This window comes from Artibeus jamaicensis, unplaced genomic scaffold (genome assembly GCF_021234435.1).
Source record: "Artibeus jamaicensis isolate MK-2021 breed Jamaican fruit bat unplaced genomic scaffold, CSHL_Jam_final contig_415, whole genome shotgun sequence".
Taxonomy (NCBI): Eukaryota; Metazoa; Chordata; class Mammalia; order Chiroptera; family Phyllostomidae; genus Artibeus; species Artibeus jamaicensis.
In genome coordinates, this window is record NW_026521823.1 from 2,685,136 (window position 1) to 2,705,298 (window position 20,163).

Below are 20,163 nucleotides of genomic sequence, written 5' to 3' on the forward strand. Positions count from 1 at the left end.
TCATTTTGATGAAATCTTATTTGCTTGTTCTTTATGTCCCTTGCTCTATGGAATGTATCAGTAAGAATGTTGCTACGTGAAATATCTGAGCTTTTCCAGCCTATGTTCTCCTCTAGGACTTTAATGGTGTCATGGTTTGTATTTAAATCTTTTATCCACCTTAAATTTATTTTTGTGTATGGTGTAAGTTGGTGCTCGAGTTTCATTTTTTTTTTGCATGAAGCTGTCCAGTCCTTTCAACACCATTTGTTGAAGAGGCTATTTTTACTCCATTTTATGTTACTGTCCGCTTTGTTGAATATTAATTGCCCATAGAGACTTTGGTTTCTTTCTGGGCTTTCTGTTCTGTTCCATTGGTCTATGCGCCTGTTTTTCTGCCAGTACCAGGCTGTTTTGATTATAGTGGCCTTGTAATACAGTTTGATATCGGGTATTGTGATCCCTCCTACTTTGTTCTTCTTTCTCAAAAGTGCAGCTGCTATTCAGGGTCGTTTATAGTTCCATATAGATTTTTGAAGTGTTTGTTCTATGACTGTGAAATATGCCATTGGTACTTTAATAGGTATTGCATTGAATCCGTAAATTGCTTTAGGTAGTATGGGTATTTTGATGATGTTAATTCTTCCAATCTGTGAACATGGTATGTGTTTCCATTTGTGTGTGTCTTCTTTGATTTCTTCCTTCAGTGTTGCATAGTTTTCTGTATACAGGTCTTTTACCTCCTTAGTTAGGTTTATTCCCAGATATTTTATTTTTCTTTTTGCTATATTGAATGGGATTTTATCCTTAATTTCAGCTTCTTCTGTTTCATTGTTAGTATACAAAAATGCCTCTGATTTCTGGATATTGACTTGGTATTCCACTGCTTTGCCAAATTCATTTATTGGGTTGAGAAGTATTTGGGTAGAGTCTATAAAATTTTCCATGTACACTATCATGTCATCTGCAAACAATGACAGTTTTGTTTCCTCCTTGCTGATTTGGATGCATTTTCTTTCCTTTTCTTGTCTGATCACTGTGGCTAAAACTTCCAATACTATACTCAATAGAAGTGGTGAAAGTGGACATCCTTGTCTTGTTCCTGATCTTAGTGGAAAAGATTTTAGTTTTTGCCCATTGAGTATGTTGTTGGCTCTAGGTCTCTCATATATGGCCTTTATTATATTGAGGAATGCTCCCTCTATTCCCACCCTGCTGAGTGTTTTTATCATAAGTGGATGTTGTACCTTATCAAAAGCTCCTTCTACATCTATTGATATGATAATGTGATTTTTGTCTTTCCTTTTGTTTATGTGATGTATACATTTACTGATTTGTGAGTATTGAACCATCCTTGCATCCCTGAAATGAATCCCACTTGGTCATGGTATATAATTTTTTTAATGTATTGGATGTGGTTTGCCAATAATTTGTTGAGGATTTTAGTGTTTATGTTCATCAGCAATATTGGCCTGAAGTTTTTTTTTTGTTTTGTTTTGTTTTGTCTTCAAATGTTTCTGGGGTTAGAATAATGCTGGCTTCATAAAGAGTTTGGGAGTTTTCCAACATTTTGTATTTTTTGGAATAGTCTGTGAAGGATAGGGGTTAGCTCTTCCTTAAATGCTTTGTAGAATCCTCCTGTGAAACCATCTTGTCCAGGGCTTTTGTGTGATGGTAGTTTTTTTTATTACTGCTTAAATTTCATCTGCTATTATTGCTCTGTTCAGGCTTTCTGCTTCTTCATTGAGTTGTGGAAGATTATATTATTTTAGAAATTTTTTCATTTCACCTAGGTTTTAAAATTTCTTGGCATAGAGTTCTTCATAGTAATTTCTTACAATCCTTTGTATTTCTGTGATATCAGTTGTAATCTCTCCTCTTTCATTTCTGATTGTCTTTATTTGGGCCCCCTCTCTTTTTTCTTGATGAACTTGCTTAAAATCTTGTCTATCTTGTTTATCTTTTCAAAGAACCAGCTCTGGGAATCATTGATCCTTAAAATTGTGCTTTTAGTGTATGTGTCATTTAATTCTGCTCTGATCTGGGTGAGTTCCTTTCTTCTATTTGCTCTTGACTCTTTGCTTTTGTTCCTAGAGTTCTTGCAGGGGTAGGGTTAGGTTGTTTGTTTTAAATGTTCTTATCTTTTTTAGGTAGGCCTGTATTGCTATGAACTGCACTCTCAGGACTGCCTTCACAGTGTCCCATAAGTTTTGGGTTGTTGTGAGTTCATTTTCATTTGTTTCCAGAAACTTCTTGATTTCTTCCCTAATTTCGTTCTTGACTCATTCATTATTTAATAACATGTTATTTAATCTCCATGATTTTGAGGTTTTTTTTTTTCCTTTGGGTTGGTTTCTAGTTTCAGTCCCTTGTGGTCAGAGAAAATGCTTGGTATGATCTCAATTTTCTTGAATTTGTTGAGGCTTGTTTTGCATCCTATCACATGGTCTATCTTTGAAAATATTACATTTGCATTTAAAAAGAATGTATATTTAGCTTCTTTGGGATGAAGGGCTCTATATATATCAGTTAAGTCCATTTCATCTAGGGCATTGTTCAATGCCACGATATCTTTGTTGATATTTTGTTTGGAAGATCTGTCCATTTTTGACAGTGGCGTGTTAAAATCCCCTACTATGATTGTGTTGCTGTCAATACCTTTCTTGAAGTCCTCTAAGATTTTCTTTATGTATTTTGGTGCTCCTATGTTGGGTGTATATATGTTTATAGTGTTTATGTCTTCTTGGTATATTCTTCCCTTGAGTATAATGAAGTGACCTTCTGGGTCTCTCTTTATGACCCTTTTTTTGAAGTCAATTTTGTCTAATATAAGTATTGCTACCCTGACTTTTTTTCTCTGTCCATTTGCTTGGAAATTTTGTTCCCAGCCCTTCACATTCAGTCTGTATAGTTCTTCTTTCCTTAGGTGGGTTTCTTGTAGGCAGCATATGTGTGGATCATACTTTGTTGTCCATTCATCTATTCTATGTCTTTTGATTGGATCATTTAATCTATTTACATTTAAGGTTATTATTGATAGGTAGTTATTCAATATCATTTTCTTGTGCCTGTGTCCCTGTCTCTCTCACTCTTTTTCTTTCTTTTCTTAAAGCAGACCCTTTAGCATCTCCTGTAAAGCTGGTTTGGTGGAGGTGTATTCTTTTAGACTTTGTTTGTCTGGGAAGCTCCTTATTTGGCCTTCCATTTTAATTGAGAGCCTTGATGGGTCAAGTAATTTTGCTTGCAGGCCTCTGGTTCTCATTATTTGGAATACTTCCTTCCATTCTCTTCTGGCTTGGAGTGTTTCCATTGAGAAATCAACTGCTAACCTCATTGAGCCTCCCTTGTATGTTACTTTCTGTTTCTTCCTTGTTGCCTTTAAGATTCTCTCTTTGTCTTGGAATTTTGCCATTTTAATGATGATGTGTCTTGAAGTGCGACTTTTTGAGTTCCTCTTGATTGGGATTCTCTCTATTTCTAGGATTTGTGTGACTTTTTCTCTCATCAAATTAGGGAAGTTTTCCATCATTAGTTTGTCAAATATGTTTTCTATCCCTTGCTCTTCTTCTTCTCCTTCTGGTATCTCTATTTTATGGATATTATTATGTTTCATATTGACTTGCATTTCTCTTAATCCCTCTTTATTCTTTCTGAGCCTCATTTCCTTTTCTTGCTCTTTCTATGCACTTTTTTCTACTTTGTCCTTCATCTCATTGATCCAATCTTCTGCTTTATTGGTCCTGCTTTTGATTTCTTCTACTGTGTTCTTCAGTTCAGAAATTGTATTCTTTATTTCCTCTTGGCCCTTGTTGATATTTTCTATTTCCTTTTTTATGTTGATACAGTTTGTAGTGAGTTCATTATAGTTTCCCTGTAGTTTCTAGTAATTCACTGCGAACTCATTGAGCTGATAACCATTGATAACCTGATAACCATTGCTTTGAACTCAATACATGATAGTTGCATTGCCTCTATTTCATTTAGCATTCTTTCTGAGGCTTCCACATTTTCTTTCATTTGGGGATTATTTCTTTGTCTTCTCATTGTTCTTGAAACTCTTCTTGTTAGCCTCAGCTTCTTAAATTGATCTGTTCTGGCTCCCTGGGTTTATGGTGTGAACTTCTGTTGTAGACTACCTGTGAGATTCAGTGGTGCATTTTCCTTGATCTCCCAAGCTCACTTGTCTTGGGCCGTCATTCAAGTTAACTCTGTGTTTGTCTTTAGGTTTTGATTATTTTGGGGTCTTTCTTTGGTGGGTTCTTTTCACTAGCTGGTTAACTGATGGTCACCATGTGCACCACCTGTTGTAGTTTGTTATGCTGGTGAGGGCAGGTTGTATTGAAGGTGGTTCTTCTGTGTGTACAAGGTTTCAAAGATTATCTGCTGCTCTTGTTCAGTTGTTTGTTCTGGGTAATTTCTCCACTATTTAGCTGTAGTTTCAGATAGGTCCTGGATTGGGGTTAGCATGGCTCCCACTTCCTCCTTCACCCTCTTCTGTTGTTCTTTGTTGGTGGTCCCTTTGTTGTTGGGTTTGCTCTTCCAGTGGGTATTCTGGTGTTCACAGCTTCCAGATACTCCTTTTTGTGATCAGTTGGAAGGGAAGGCAAAATGGTTTAAGACAGCAGGAGAGTAGTCTATGATATTTACAGCAGTAGCCAATAGAGAAGAGATAGGAGATCCTTTGGCTATGTATAATGTTAACTGTGATCTTCTGCCCAACTAGCCACTTTTTAGAAAGGGTAGAAAGATAAGACTCTTGGTGGGGATAGAAGGCTTGTGAGTTGGATCTAAAAGGCAGTGAAGAGGACTTCCGCCAAGATGGAGGCATAGGTGGATGTGCCGTGCCTTCTCCCACAACCAAGATTAGAGAAAACTAAATATTAGCAACAGAAAACATAGCCAGAACACGGAAAATTGAACTTTTCGGAAGTCCGTTAACAACAAATTCTTCAGCCTGACCGGGAAGGGGCGAAACCAGCCGCTGGCGGAGCAGGGTTGCACAGGAGGACTCGGCCAGACACACTCAGGCCCGCGGAATCCAGGCGCAGGGTCAGACCTAGTGAGCGACCCAGCGAGCAACCAGGCGAGCGACCTCGGGGGAGACAGCCGGGCCCGAGGCTGCGTGTTGACTGAGGTCGCGCATTTGTGCGAGGGTGGACAGGCGAGGGAGTGGGCAGTTGGACCGGGCCGGCAGGTCCCCACGGCAAGCGGCAGTGGAGGGCACCGCCATTTCCCTGCTCTGACCCCACCTCCACATACAGCGTCATAACCCAGCGACTCTGAGTGGCCCGGCCCAGGTGAACCACCTAAGACACTGCTCCTCCGCACCCAGCTGTGAGAAGCGGCAGAGGGGGTCGCCATTTCCCCGCTCTGGCCACGCCCCCACATGCAGCATCACAACCCAGCGACCTGGGAATCCAAGCCACCGCTTCTCACACTTAAAGGGCCCGAACAGACCAAGAATGGCGCAGGAGGATCTCAGAGCCCCAGAGCCAATAAATCTAAGCGATGAAGAAATAGCAAAACTCACAGACGCACAGTTTAAAACACTGGTGATCAGGATCCTCACAGATCTGGTTGATTATAGCCACAAATTAGACAAACATATGAAGGCGAAACTAACTGAAATGAATGGAATTGCACAGGACACCAATAGCAATGAAAAGGAGACTGGGACTCAGATCAATGGAGTGGACCAGAAGAAAGCAAATAATGGCCAAACAGAAAAGAGTCAAGAAGCAAGAATTCAAAGAAATGAGGAGAGGCTTAGGAACCTCCAGGACATCTTTAAATGCTCCAACATCCGAATTATAGGGGTACCAGAAGGGGGAAAGGCACAGCCACCAGTGGAAAACTTATTTGAACAAATAATAAAGGAGAATTTCCCCAATCTGGCAAAGGAAATAGGCTTCCAGGAAATCCAGGAAGCTCAGAGAGTCCCAAAGAAGTTGGACCCAAGAAGGAACACACCAAGGCACATCGTAATTACATTAGCCAAGATTAAAATGAAGGAGAGAATCCTAGAAGCAGCAAGAGCTAAGGGGACAGTCACCTACAAAGGAGTCCCCATCAGACTGTCAGCAGATTTCTCAAAAGAGACCTTACAGGCAAGAAGGGGCTGGAAAGAGGTATTCCAAGTCATGAAATCTAAAGACCTACAACCAAGATTGCTCTATCCAGCAAAACTTTCATTTAAAATGGAAGGACAGATAAGGTGCTTCTCAGATAAGATCCAATTCAAGGAGTTCATCATCACCAAGCCCTTATTATATGAAACGTTAAAGGGACTTATCTAAGAAAAAGAAGTTAAAGAAATATGAACAGTGCAAGGACAACAAACTCACAGTTATTAAGAACCACCCCTAAAACAAAAGCAAACTAAAAGGACAGCTAGATCAGGAGTGGAAACATAGAAATGAAGATCTCAAGGAGGGTTAGCAACAGGGGAGTGGGAGGAGGAGAAGGGGGGAGAAGGTACAGAAAATAAGTAGCATAGACAGTAGATAGAAAATAGATGGGGGGCAAGAATAGCATGGGAAATATAGAATCTAAAGGACTTGAGACACATGGTCATAAACTAAAGGGGGGGTGATGGTGGGGATGGGGGGTAGGGTGGAGGGGAATAAAGGGGGAATAGAACAACTGTAACAGTATAATCAATAAAAAAATTAAAATAAATAAAATAAAAGGCAGTGAAGTTGTGGGAGGTCAGATTCTGAGGTAAGGTGAGAGTAAAGGATAGTACATAAGTGTAGTGTGTGAGAGAATAGAGTTAACCACTATAGTAATAGAGTTCAGGAAACTGTGAAGTGAGCTAAGATCTGGGAGGGGTGTTGTGTAGTAGTTACAATTGTATGGGACAGCTATTATTTACAATAATATTAGAGCAACAATTATTTGACAGGATCTATGCAATCTAGATAAAAAGAATATGGAGTATAGGATCTTGAGTAGTGTGCTAATGGAATACAAGTGAAGTGAAGGACAGTAAACTAGCAATACACTATGAATGACAGAACAGGGAAAGCCTGCCAAACAATACAATATAACCAGCCAAGCAAAGAAGACTAAACAGAAATAAGAGGAATAAAAAATACTATTAACATAAAAGATGTAACAATATGAAAAAATAATAATACAAATATGCAATAACTTGCAGGTTCTCTGCAATAGCAAAGTGAAATTTGTCTCACTGTCTCAGCTGCTAGGGTGCCCCCTCTTTGGTTCCAACTTTGGTTTTCTCACAGTTCCAGGGTTTTTTTGTCTCACTTGTGGGTATTAAAAAAAAAAAGCAGAAGAAGAAGAAGGAAGAAAAGATAAAATTGGAAAGAAAAGAAGAAGGAATAAAACAAGAAAGGAGAAAAAGGAAAAAAGGAATTGTGAGATAAAAAAATAATAAAATTAAAAAATAAAAAATTACTTAAGAAAAGGAGCCTCTCGCTTGTTTCAAACTGGCCACACCAGTTTTTCTGGTCTTGCTTGCTGCAGCAGGCTGGGGGGCTTTCTCCCTTTCTGATCAGCCCTGAGGCAGCCTTGTGAGCAGTCTTCCCAGAGCTAGCCTGGTGCCTCTTCATGGGGCCTTGGGTGTGGAATCCAGACCTTCCACAGAACACACTCTCCCAAGGTTGCAGGCACATGAGTTAGGTGCCTCTGGCTTCACAGATTTGGGCCTGCGCCCTCCCCAGTGCTATGGTGTTACTGAACACACACACAGCCCTGCCAGAGGAAAGACATCTCTCAATGCCAGAGATTTGTGAAAAGGAAAGGAAAGACTTATTTAAAGCTATACAGACTTAAAGTAGTGACCAATGTCCCCATTAAAATATCAAAGTCTTTTTGGATACCCACAGACACCCACAGTGCTTTCTTCTCCCCCTGCCCTAATTTGGGGTACCATAACTGAGGAAAGTAACTAGGTGTCCATGTTACAGGCCTCTGGCACCGTCAGCTGTGTCACCGTCCAGGCGGGATCTCTAATCAATCCAAAGCCATGTGGCATCTTCTCATGGTCTAATGGCAAGAGTTCTTTCACCCTTCCTCCAGGCAAAGTCTCTCTTGCTTCCCAGGCTGTGCAGCCAAAGGGAGCAGTCTGAAGCCATGTGGTCGTCTTCTAACAGAGTTGCTGGGGTCTGTGCTATGGACAAAACCACATGGTTCTTCTCTCCACCAAAGCTGCAGGGATCAGGGGTCACCACTCTGGCCAAAACCCACCTAGTTCTCTATGCAAAGCTGCATGTGGCTCTCTCAATGGCTGCCATGTCTGGGTTTTAAATCCCCACACCAGTCTGCCTTTGCAGCCCCATTTCTGACTCCTCCTACAATCAGTTACACTTGCCAGCGCTCCTGTACCCTTCCAGCTTTACTGGGCTGCCATTGTGAGTCTGGGCAGGTGTGGCCCTATGGTGTGGAGCCAGTCTTGTCCAAGCTCTCATATAGGTGCTGTCACCTGGGGGACTTGCTCCCAGTTACATCTTGGGGGGAAGTCACTTCCATCCCCCTGGCTCAGAGCATGCCACAGCTATGTAACAACTATGCAAACAGGTAAAGGTTAGAGATATGTTAAATGACCATGCCAGAGGTTAGTTGCAAAGCTGTTGCTACACAAAACAGCTCTGAATGACCCTGCTCCATTTTTCCCTTCCCCCCAACTCACACCTGTTCAGGGAGAAGGGGTGAGGACATCTAATATTTCCTGGGCACCTTGAGTTCTGGACTCCATTCCAAATCCATTTTTGGGCCCCCCTCTTGGCTGCACTCTGTATCAATGGTGGGGTGCAGGGCTTCCCGGGATACCTTGGGATTGCTGCTGGGCTGGGTGAGGAGGAGGCCAGAGCTATTGTTGCAGGAGAATTCCCCAAACAGCATCTCTTTCCATTTTTTTCTTTTTGAGAAATTCCTCCTGCTCAAGCCTGCCACTCCATATGGGTGGCCTGGTCTCTTGCATAGCCCAATTCTCCAGCCAGACTGGGAACTGTCGGGGTCAGGGCCCACCACCACATGACTCTCAACTCTCTGGAGCCAGTGTTCACAGACTCTATGGGTGCTCACAGCCCCTGTGTGTTTACTAGTTAGTCCTTAGTCCCTTCTCTGTGACTTCAAGCAACCAGACCTCTCCTTCCATGTGTGGTCACCAAAAACACTTTTCTCACAAAGGACCCTATTTCCACCAGCTACAGTATTACATAATATTAATAAATTGCAAATTACCAAAAAACAAAAAAATTAATATTTCACTTCTAATCAAAAAGACACTTGGAAATTAAGGAATAGATGTTTGAATATTATAAATAATGATGTATCACAATTATTTGCATAAAATCTCTATGTTTTGATTTTTTCTTAAAATAAATTATCAAATAGAGTGTGAGTAAAAGGTGTGATCAATATTGAAGTTTTGTGTTATATTGCTAAAGAATTCTCAAAAAAATATATTAATGTGTAATCACCCAGCCATGTATGGATTCGCCTACAGTTTATCTACAACCCATTCTTGATCCTTTTCTTTTAAATTAAAAAAAATCACTTAAAATTTTGTTTGCTCTTTTACATCTTTAATCTATTCATTTCTTGATTCCTCTCTCTGTTAGTAGATGTCCTTCATTTTTTTCTGTCTTAAAAAAAAGAGATCCTTCTTGGGATCTCCAGTTTTTCCCTTTCATACCTAAAAAAAACCATTTTCCTTCATTTGTGTCTACTGCTTGCTTCCTTAAAATCTCAGTTGAAATCATCACTAGCCCTCTGAAATAGCCTAAATATTCTAAAACATACTTATTATTGCTTTATTTGAGGTCTTAGTGACAGTTGGCTTTCTTAATCCCTTCTCTCGGATAGACATGTGACCTTTCTTGTGGTCTGTGATATCTTTCATCTCCTAATTCAAGAAATTGCTTTGGCTTGTGTAGCTCCGTAGATTGAGTGACAGCCTGAGAATCAAAGGGTTCTCCCTCTCTCCCCCTCTCTCAATTTCATTTGTTTATTTGTAAGAGAGAGGGGAAGGGAGGAAGAAAGAGAGGGAGAGAAACATCAATGTGTGGTAACAAGCGACCCTTTGGTTAGTAGGACCACACTCAATCCACTGAGCTACACCAGCCAGGGATAAATAAAACCTTTATTAAAAAATAATATGATTGAGGCATGATTGTCAAAAGTATGAAAAAACGAAACTTAAAATTAGTATTTGAGCTTCACCTACAGATAATTAACACCAATTGTCTTGTCAATTTCAATATCAAGTACCCAACCATGTATGTATCGGTGATTTGCAAATAGTACATGCTGAATCATGGCTGCATCAATGTCCCTCACATTACGTGCTGCAGAAAACTACTATGCCAGGTTGCGTTACATGATGTTTTATAAAAGACTCTGTTACCAAATAAGCTTATGAAATGCTGCTGAGTTAAACAAGTATCAGCAGATTGCTTTATCTTTGGGAGTGAATTAAGCCTTTATTCTGTAAACATCCAATACTCAGCTTTTTCCCCAAAATTAATTTTAAGGTTCAACCCTTATTAGATGAAACTTATTGTAATTATCTATTTAGTAATGACACAGGAAACCAAGTTTTGCAAATATTGATCTAGAAGAAAGAAACTATGTACATGTAGGTTCGTATCCTAACCTAGACTATTGTCCTGGCATTGTTTGGAAAGTACTTTTAATGGCTTAAAGTTTCCAGTTAGTCATATCTGAAGGAAGGCTAATAAGGGGTAGATTAAAGACTGCTGCAAGGGTTACATTTGTTAAAATACTGAGACATAGACATAGTTACAGTGCAAAAAAATTGTCTCTCTCCTCTCTATACTCTGTGAAATGGAAAATGTTTAAATGGGGTTAACATTGGACAAATTTAGTAAGTAAATAAGTCAATTTTATCATTTTGTTTACCTTTTCTAAGGTATTTTATTTACCCCTCCCTCTATATATCTTGACTAAACTCTAAGCACTTTTATCCTAAAGAAAGGATAAGATATAATAGTTTATGTCAGGATTATGACATAGTCTCTTTTCTATAATAAAGAGTAATTTAATTTTGTTCAATTTATTAAACCATATCTCTTGTGCAAGACTTGCATAGATACTGGTGGACAGCAAGGTAAGAGAAAAATTTGGAATAAATGAAAACTCACACATCTTACAAGTAATAATTAAATTGATAAAGTAAAAGACCAGTGTCTTTTAACAGACTAACAAGGAGAATCTGTGGGGCACAGGGAACACAGGATTCATTTTTTCTGACTTCCTTAGTAAAGGATAATGGACCAAGACAAAGAAGGAACAGAGGAATGAACAAACTACCACTGTTCTCACATCCATGCAATGCTGGCTATGCTTTCTCCCATTAACAAGGTAATTGGTTTCAAAACTTTAGGATTTCTTATTGAAAACAATCCTATTACAACATGTAAAAACACTGTTGATCTAATTAAAACTATGATGAAGTGCTTATGGCCATACTCACTTGCTTTCCTAGTTTGAAATACACAGCCCTGAAAACAAAGTTAAAATTTCAGAGTATTCAAGGCTCTTTCACAATCTGTCCACAGTTTACACATTTAGAGTTTTCTTCAATCCCCCTTCTTCATTATAGCTTTTTTAAAAAAAATATTTATTTATCTATTTATCTTTAGAGGGGAAGGAGAGAGGGAGAGAAACATCAATGTATGGTTGCCTCTAGTGCGTCCCCTGCTGGGAACTGGCCTGCAGGGAACTGGCCTGCAACCCAGGCATGTGTCCTGACTGGGAATTGAACCGCAATCCTCTGGTTCGCAGACCTGTGCTCAATCCACTGAGCTACATTATAGCTTTTAAAAGCAAGTTGTTTTGAGGTACAAATGGCATTGATAAACTATACATGTGTTATGTATACCATTCAAAATGTTTGGTTTATATGTATACCCCTGAATCCATTGCCACAATCAAACTAATAAATATATCTACCACTCTAAAAGGATTCACTCTCCTTCTTTCTACTCTGTACCTTTCCACCCCAAACAACCACTGACCTGATTTGTTGCTATTGATTAATTGACCTTTTCTTAAATTTTATATTAACACCATACGATATACACTTCACCTGATTTCTTTTGCCAAACAACTTTAATATTTACCCATGTTGTTATATGTATCAACTATTTATTCTTTTGGGGCTGAGTAATATTTCATTGTGTGGGTATATCTTTTTTTTTTCTACAATCATCTGTTTATGGGCCCTTGAGTTATCTAAAGGTTTTAGTTATCAAAATAAAAATATTTGTGCCTTCATATTTTAAAACAGACTTTTTAAAGACTAATATATAGTAGAATTGAAATTAAAAATTTTTATATCTGTTTTTTGTTCACTTGTTCCCTTTCCGCTTTCATTTGGCTTATTTTTAATACCATTTTTACTGCCTTTATTGATCTATTAAGTATTACTCTTTGTTGTATTATTTTAGTAGTTGCTTTAAAGTTTATAGTATACACCTATACTTTATTAGTTTACCTTCAAGAAATATTAGGTCGCTTCATTTGTGAGAGAGAAGCCCAGATCAGTACACTTCGATTTTCCCCCTCCTGGCGTTCTTCTTATACATTTTATTTCAATATATATTATAAAGTACTCAATACATTTTAATCATTTTTACTTTTTAAAAAACTGTATCTTTTAAGTGAATTTTAATAAGAAGAAAGTAAGTTCTGTTTGTAGGATATCCTTTTACATTTATTTTTTATTTTGAATGTTAAATTCCTAGTATTTTATTGATGAGGTTAGTACAGATGTTCTCCATTTTACATTTCTATTTCTGCAGAAATTATATACATTCCTATATCTCATGCTAGTGATGAATTCTCTCAGCATTAGTATGTCTGAAAAAGTCCATGTTTTTTCCTCTGGGGAAAAATCCTTAGATTGACAGTTTTTAGAATTTTTGTTTGTTTTTTTTTTTTAACTTTTCAATACTTTGAAGTTCTTACTCCACTATCTTCTAGCTCACAGTTTTGGGGAAAAAATATAAAGCATATTCTCTTCCTGCTCTTTGTTTTTTCATATGTAATGTTTTTAAAAATGTTTTTTCTCTGCTTGTTTTTAAGATTTTTTAAGTGTTTTCTATTTTAAAATAATTTAATGATGATGTTACTCTGCAAAGTTTTCTTCATGATATTGTGGTTAGAATTCATGGAGTTTCTTGAATCAGTGATTTAATAGTTTTTATTAAATTTGGAAAACTTTGAACCATTATTCTTCCAATATATTTTTTGTTCCCTTCTATTATTTGAAATTGTACCATATCTTAGTGAAATCTCTGTTCACTTATTGGTCCTTTTACTTTGGAAAGGCTTTATCAACATGTCTTCAAGTTTATTAATTTTTCCATCTGCCATGTCTGCTTAATTATAAAAGCCATTTAATATATGTTTTCATCCCAAATAAGGTAGCATTAGATCCAGAATTTTAAATGGAACTCTATATTTTCCAGGTCAAATTTAACATGTTCAATCTTTTCTGTAGCTTCTAGAACAAGTGAAATAGTTATAACAACAGATAATACCTTTGTCTCCTAATTGTGTTATCTATGTCAATTCTGGGCCAGTATCAGTTAACTGACTTTTCTACTTGTTATAAATAATAGTTCTCTTTTTCCTCGCATGCCTTCTAGGTTTTGACTGCATGCTATTAATTTTTATTTCACCTTGCTGTGCACTGGCCATTTTTGTATACTTATGTCTATAATACACAAGAGTTGGCAATAGTAGGTTTACAGTTGTTCATTAAATTGCCAGCCATCATTACCCAAAAAAGTAAATTATAAGTAAGGATATGAAATAATAACAATAATAATAAGACAGATAATACAATAATTAATTAATTAATTAATTAATAATACAAGGGTAAACTATTCTGTGTATTCACAACTACAAATCTACTTTTGCTTATCCTTATACATATTTTCCCAAATATTTATTGTTAAAGAATATAATATAATATTTATTTATTTATTTATTATTGTCCTTTTTTCTGGGTTGCAATCAAGTTACCTGTAAACAGTTAGATCTCTTTGGATCTTTCTTTTAAGCTTTGTTAGTTATGAAAACAGGCTTTGGCTTAGGACTATTTCCCCCCACCATTTAAAAATATAATTTTGGCAACCCATTGCCTAAAAAATTATGAGATTTTTCACTCAGGTTAGAGAGAGCATGCACTATTCTTCATTCCTGTGTGAGTGTCAGACATTGTGACTGTTAATCTTTTGCAGGTGTTTTCATTTTTAGACCCAGACGATTTCCTCACATGCCCTTCATGATCAGTGCCATGCTCGACCCTCAAAGGGGACTCCGTGTGTATGCATGAAGCTCTCTCTTCCACAGTGATCTGCTCTGGGTACCCCAAACTCTTTGGTATCACCAGACACCCAGCTCCATTCCTTATTCTCAGAGCCAGCATGGCTCTACTTGGGTTGCTGCTTCCGGCACCAGAGCCTGGAATTATATATTGCACACCAGGGCAGTCATGGGTTCTCACTGCAATGGCTTTATTTATAACAGGCATCAACAAATTTTGTTGCTATGTGTTTAGTACCTTAAGAACTTCTTCTTCATGTATGTTGTATCTTTTCCTAAATCTTTTTTCAGGCTACAGGAAAACTTCCATCTTTGTAAGTTCTTCTTGTCCAGAAATATAGATCTTCCTTAGAATTGAGGACCTAGTCAAAACAAACTTCTATCCTATATTTAAAGTAATTTATGTTCTTGTATATGATCACATATGTCCATGTTCCTTTCCATTCTTCTTATGTGTCCTTGTTCCCTTCTCCACTTGATCAACACCAACTTAATTGCCAAACCACACTCCAGTTCTCTGATTAGTTTTTTTTAATGTTCTCTGGCATAGTTAGTCCTTTTTTTCTTGCTCACATTGCACCTTACTTGCTCCTGCATTGTAGCCCCAATACAGTTTCATACTCATTTAGTTTTTTTTTCTTTTTACTCAGTGAAACCATGTACTACTATTTTGCATATTCAGAATATAGCACAATGCCTAGCTCATTAAAATAATCCAGTAAAATGTGTTGACTGAAGAATACATCCATAACATTGTGTTGTGCTCAGTGATCAGGAGCAAAAAGACCTAGCATAAAAATAAGAAATTAAAGCGAGATGGAAACATTTAAAAATCCTTTGTAAATTTTCAATATGTGAAAAATTCATTTGTTGGTAGATAGTAGTCAAGTGTCTATTATCCTGGAAAAACAATAATTTCTCAGATTTTCTTTTTAAAATTATGTTTTAGAAGGGGACACAAAAGCACTGAGATTTATTTATAAAAATTGTGTATTTATTCCTACATGTTTAAACCTCACTCACCTTTAAAGTACTCTCCATTTGATGCAATACACCTATTGAGATTTTTTTCACTGCTCAAAACAGTTTTGAACTCGTCGATTTTGATGCCTTTTATTATTTCTGCTGTTTTTTGTTTCACCTCTTTCACATCAGAAAAATGTTTTCTTTTGAGGACTTTTTCATTCCAGAAAACAACAAAAAAAGTTGCTTGGGTGAGATTGAGTGAATAGGGAGGGTGGGGCATGGGGCATCATAGCATTTTTGGTCAAAAACTGCTGAACACTCACAGCTGTGTGGACACATGCACTTCTAAATCACCCATCATGGAATGGGGAAGCTTGTTAAAAAGGTCTTCAAAAAGCTCACTGAAACCAAATGCAGCCTCCAACAGCAATGCCATCAGGTGCACTGATACAGATCAGGAAATCCTGTACTACAAGGGTCGCACCATCCAAAAGATAATTCCGGTTCTTTTTGGTACCTCCCTCGTATTTCTAGATATCTTTTGATTTCTGGTGTAGAGAAAATTTGCATAATTTATTCAACTAACAACATAAAATTTCTTTATGATTTATTAAAGCTCTCTCAGGCTCAAATATAAATGCACTACCATGCTGTATCATACTATACTATATACAAAATTTGATTAACCACCCAGGAAGAATTGGAGGAATATGTTGGTTGACAGATACAGTGTTTAAGTGCATGCTATACCAGTACCCTGACAAATTAAAGTGGGGGGCTATCTGATAAAATAACTAATGTGTCCTGGTCTATCACTTCCATATCTGTGTTCAGTATGCAACACTGAGCTAACTGTGTCAAATAACTCAATTAATATTCATATTTAGCTATATTTTGAACTATAATCTACCTCTAGCTACTTATTATTTATCATTCTCTTATTCTACAATTTTCCCCTATAATTGCAGATAAAAAACAAAATCCTCTGGACTTTACCTCCCTATCACCCATTGGTAATTATTAAGCCTATTTGGCATGTAAGAATCTGTTTTTACAAAGCATCAGAAGAAATTCTGATGCAGCCAGTGTTTGGAAACATTGCCTAAGATTGATGCTTTAGTGAGTACATAGTACAGAAGGCCTTACAGCAATATTCTTGGAGTTTACTCTCCAAGAAAAAGAAGAAGGGGTTTGGGTTTCCTATTAAATAAAAATTAAGCTGGCACTCATTTGTCATGCTTTCTTAGGGATTGATTGATGTCTGTAGTAAGGGAGTACTTTATTTCCACTGCTGAGGGAGACAAACTGGGCATGTGAGAACAAAACATTTCCTCTTAGAGATGGTACCTTCTACAGGCTTTGAGTCTCAATGATGGGTACACATCCGAGATTGGAAAAGGACACTTCATGAAAATAAAACTTACACAATGTAACAGTGTAATAATTTTACATTGGTATAATTATGAAATTTAATCAATCCATGCCCGCATGATTCAAGGACAAAATTCTTAGGTAAAATGATAGCCCGGCACTTTTCATGTTAACAGATACACTTTTCCCCTCAGAGAAGAGTTTATACCTCACATGGCTGAAATCTCCATGTCCTGGCCTTGTGTTGCTTCCTGTCTTTATCTGTCATTAGCAAAGTTTTAGATGTTAGAACAAATTTTTGCTACTTTTACCTCATTTAAACCGTAAAGTGTTAGCCAAATATATGGAAGCTTCGATTCCCAGATACTTTGGCCACAGAATTAATTTCTAGAAAATCAGAAATATGTGTAAAATTCTATGTCCTCCATTCTTCCTCCTAGCTGGAATACAGATTTAGTGGCTGGAGTTTCAGAAACTATTTTGTACTTTGCAGAAAATGACCATGGCAGAAATGATAAAACTAAAATTTGTAATGAACTGGTTTTCCTACAACATCGTGAAACACATGCAAGCCGTGGCTTGCTACTGTGCAAATCTACACACTAGAGATTCTACATTATATATGGTGGAAGCATTAAAAGTGTCATTAAGAAACAATATTTTCAGAAGGAGGTATTAGCAGTAATATTAGAAATTTGTAGGTTTTTAATGTATTTTCTTTCCAGACTCATTGAAGTTAAATGTCAACACACAAATCTATTAAACATTAAGATAATAAAACATATTCAAGGTCATAAGATATTCAGATTTATAGGGTTGGCCCCTTACTATGCCACATTTTTACAAAAACATCAAACACTTTCAGAATTTATGAAATTTACATGGGATTAGCATGTCAAAATATGATATCCAAAACAAATTATCATCTGTAACCCCATTGACCAGTTTGGTTGATTTAATTATTTCTCTGGAATAATCTTGCTTTCTCCTTAGTTCAAGGAAGACTGAACTTGCTTAACAAGAAAATACTTTCTAGATAAAATAGGAAATATTTTTACTCAAAATATTCAAATGTTTATAAAAGCAACGATGTGTTTTGTATTTTTACAATGTATATTTTAAAAGTATTTTGAATGTTTCAAAATCAGAAGAGTCATTTACTTAATGCCAGTGCCATTAAGCATATTTGTTATAAATCTATAAACACTAAAATAATAACTTTAAAGTTGCAGTATTGAAGTGCAAGGTCATTAGCCACATGTGGCTAATTTATATGTAGCTACTGTGACTGAGAAATGATTCTTTCATTTTAAGTAAATTTCATGTAACTTTTTTACCTTTATTGAGATGTAATTGATATATAAGATTACTTAAGTTTAAGATGTACAATGTGGTAATTTAATATGTTGTGAAATGATTACCAAGATAAGGTTAGTTTATAGCTTCATCACTTGACATTACCCATTTGTGTGTGTGTGTGTGTGTGGTGAGGAGATTGAAGGTTTACTCTTTTAGAAGCTTTTAGTTTATAATATAGTTAACTGTAGTCATCATGCTGTATGTTAGATCCCCAGAATTTATTCATCTTATAACTGGAAGTTTGACCAATATCTGTCCACTCTCCCCCAACCACAGCTCCTAGCAAACACTGTTCTACTCTATTTCTATGAGCTCAGCCTACTTTTAATGCCATGTATAATTGATAACATGTAGTGTTTATATTGTTCTATTTTAAAATTGTATTTGTATTTTTGTTATTAGTTGTAAGAATTCCTTATATACTTTGGATATTAACACTTTATCATATAGAATGCTTCCAAATATTTCTGCTTAATTTTTGAAACAGATTCCACACCTAGTTTGATTACTGAAAAAAACTTTTTTAATCCTCCCCTGAGGATGTGTTTATTGATTTTAGAGAGGAAGAGAGAGAAAGAGAGAAACATCAATGTGAGAGAGAAACATTGATTGGTTGTCTCCTGTATGCACCCTACCAGTGATCAAATCTGCAGCTTAGGCATGTGCCCTGACTGGGGATTGAACCCATAGACTTTTGGTATACAGGACAATGCTCCAACCAACTGAGCCACCTAACCAGAGTGATTACCGGAAAGCTTTCAAATACCCAAGGAACAACTTCAGCATATGAACCTACTTGTTAAATTGTAAATTTCATGAAATCAAGGTACAAATCAAGTATTCCCAATGAAAATTTCATGACCAAATTAAGTTGTTACAAGTGTAAAATAAACAGTACAATAAAAATAGTATAATAGTTCATTAATAATTTTAAACAATTATATATTAAAAGACAATCTTTTGGATCTATTGGTTTAAATACAATCTTATTATAATTAATTTTATCTATTTTTTACTTTAATGTGTCTCTTAGGAAAATTAAAATTATATACATGGCCTACATTTTAGTTCCATTGGTCAGCACTGGTCTAGGGCATTATCATCGTTTTCATATATATTCAGTATCTCAACCAGCAATGATAGACTTTATGGAGAAAAGGGTGGTTTCCTCAGACAGAATTATCTTCAAAGAGTACTAATTCAGGGCGCTATTATGTGTTAAATAACTCAGTAAAAAGATAGTGACAAAAACAGTATAATGTCATGAATATAAAATAGTGTCATATAATTAACATAAAGAAAAATCAGGTTATTATTAGTAATTTATAGTCACAACACACTTAAGCAAAAAAGTCAGAAGTCACTGCTTACCATTGAAGCCTTATGTGAAAAGAAAATAAGGCTTAATGTGTCATTGATCAAAGGACCTTTTCTCCACAGGGTTGTTGATATGCTTCATGCCAACTTACCTTTTCTTTCCAGGAAAAATGAAAAAAAACTACTACAAAAGTACACTGTTTTAAAGATAACATGTAGCTCCCAATATATAACCAAAAAGTCTGATAATGTTACTTTGATGCCAAATACAATATGAGATATCAACATTCATTGTTTATTAACAACTACCAATAACATACCATTGCATTGTGTGCAAGTTACTTTGGAAAATAAAAACAGAAAAGGTAAGACTTCTGGCATGTAGAGATTATAAAAGCCAAAATAATTTTACATATCGTGTCATGGATGTTTTAATATTGGGAAATACTTTTAGTTAGAGGAATTAAAGAAGAATACATGCTGGCAGTTACTTTTTATTTGCATCTTAGTCTTAGCAAAAACATTCTCTATCTGCAAGATAATCTTCATAAGTTAAACATATTATCGTACTTAATATGTGAAATGTATTTAATGCTTTAATCAATGTTTCTCAATGTGTGCATGGAGGTCCCCAGGAGATTCTTCCATGTGGTCCCTGAAGTGCTCCTCTTTTTTGATCTTTACTTTACGAATCTGAGTGAGCCCTGATTTTCTTCAATTACAAAACCTAAATGGCATCTCACAACAGATTGTATGCAGAAGTTGATATGAGGATCCAGCTGTGTACAATCAAGGGAGACATTAGCAGCATCTTTTTAAAACTAAAACAGTGTTATTCTTCATTCTTCT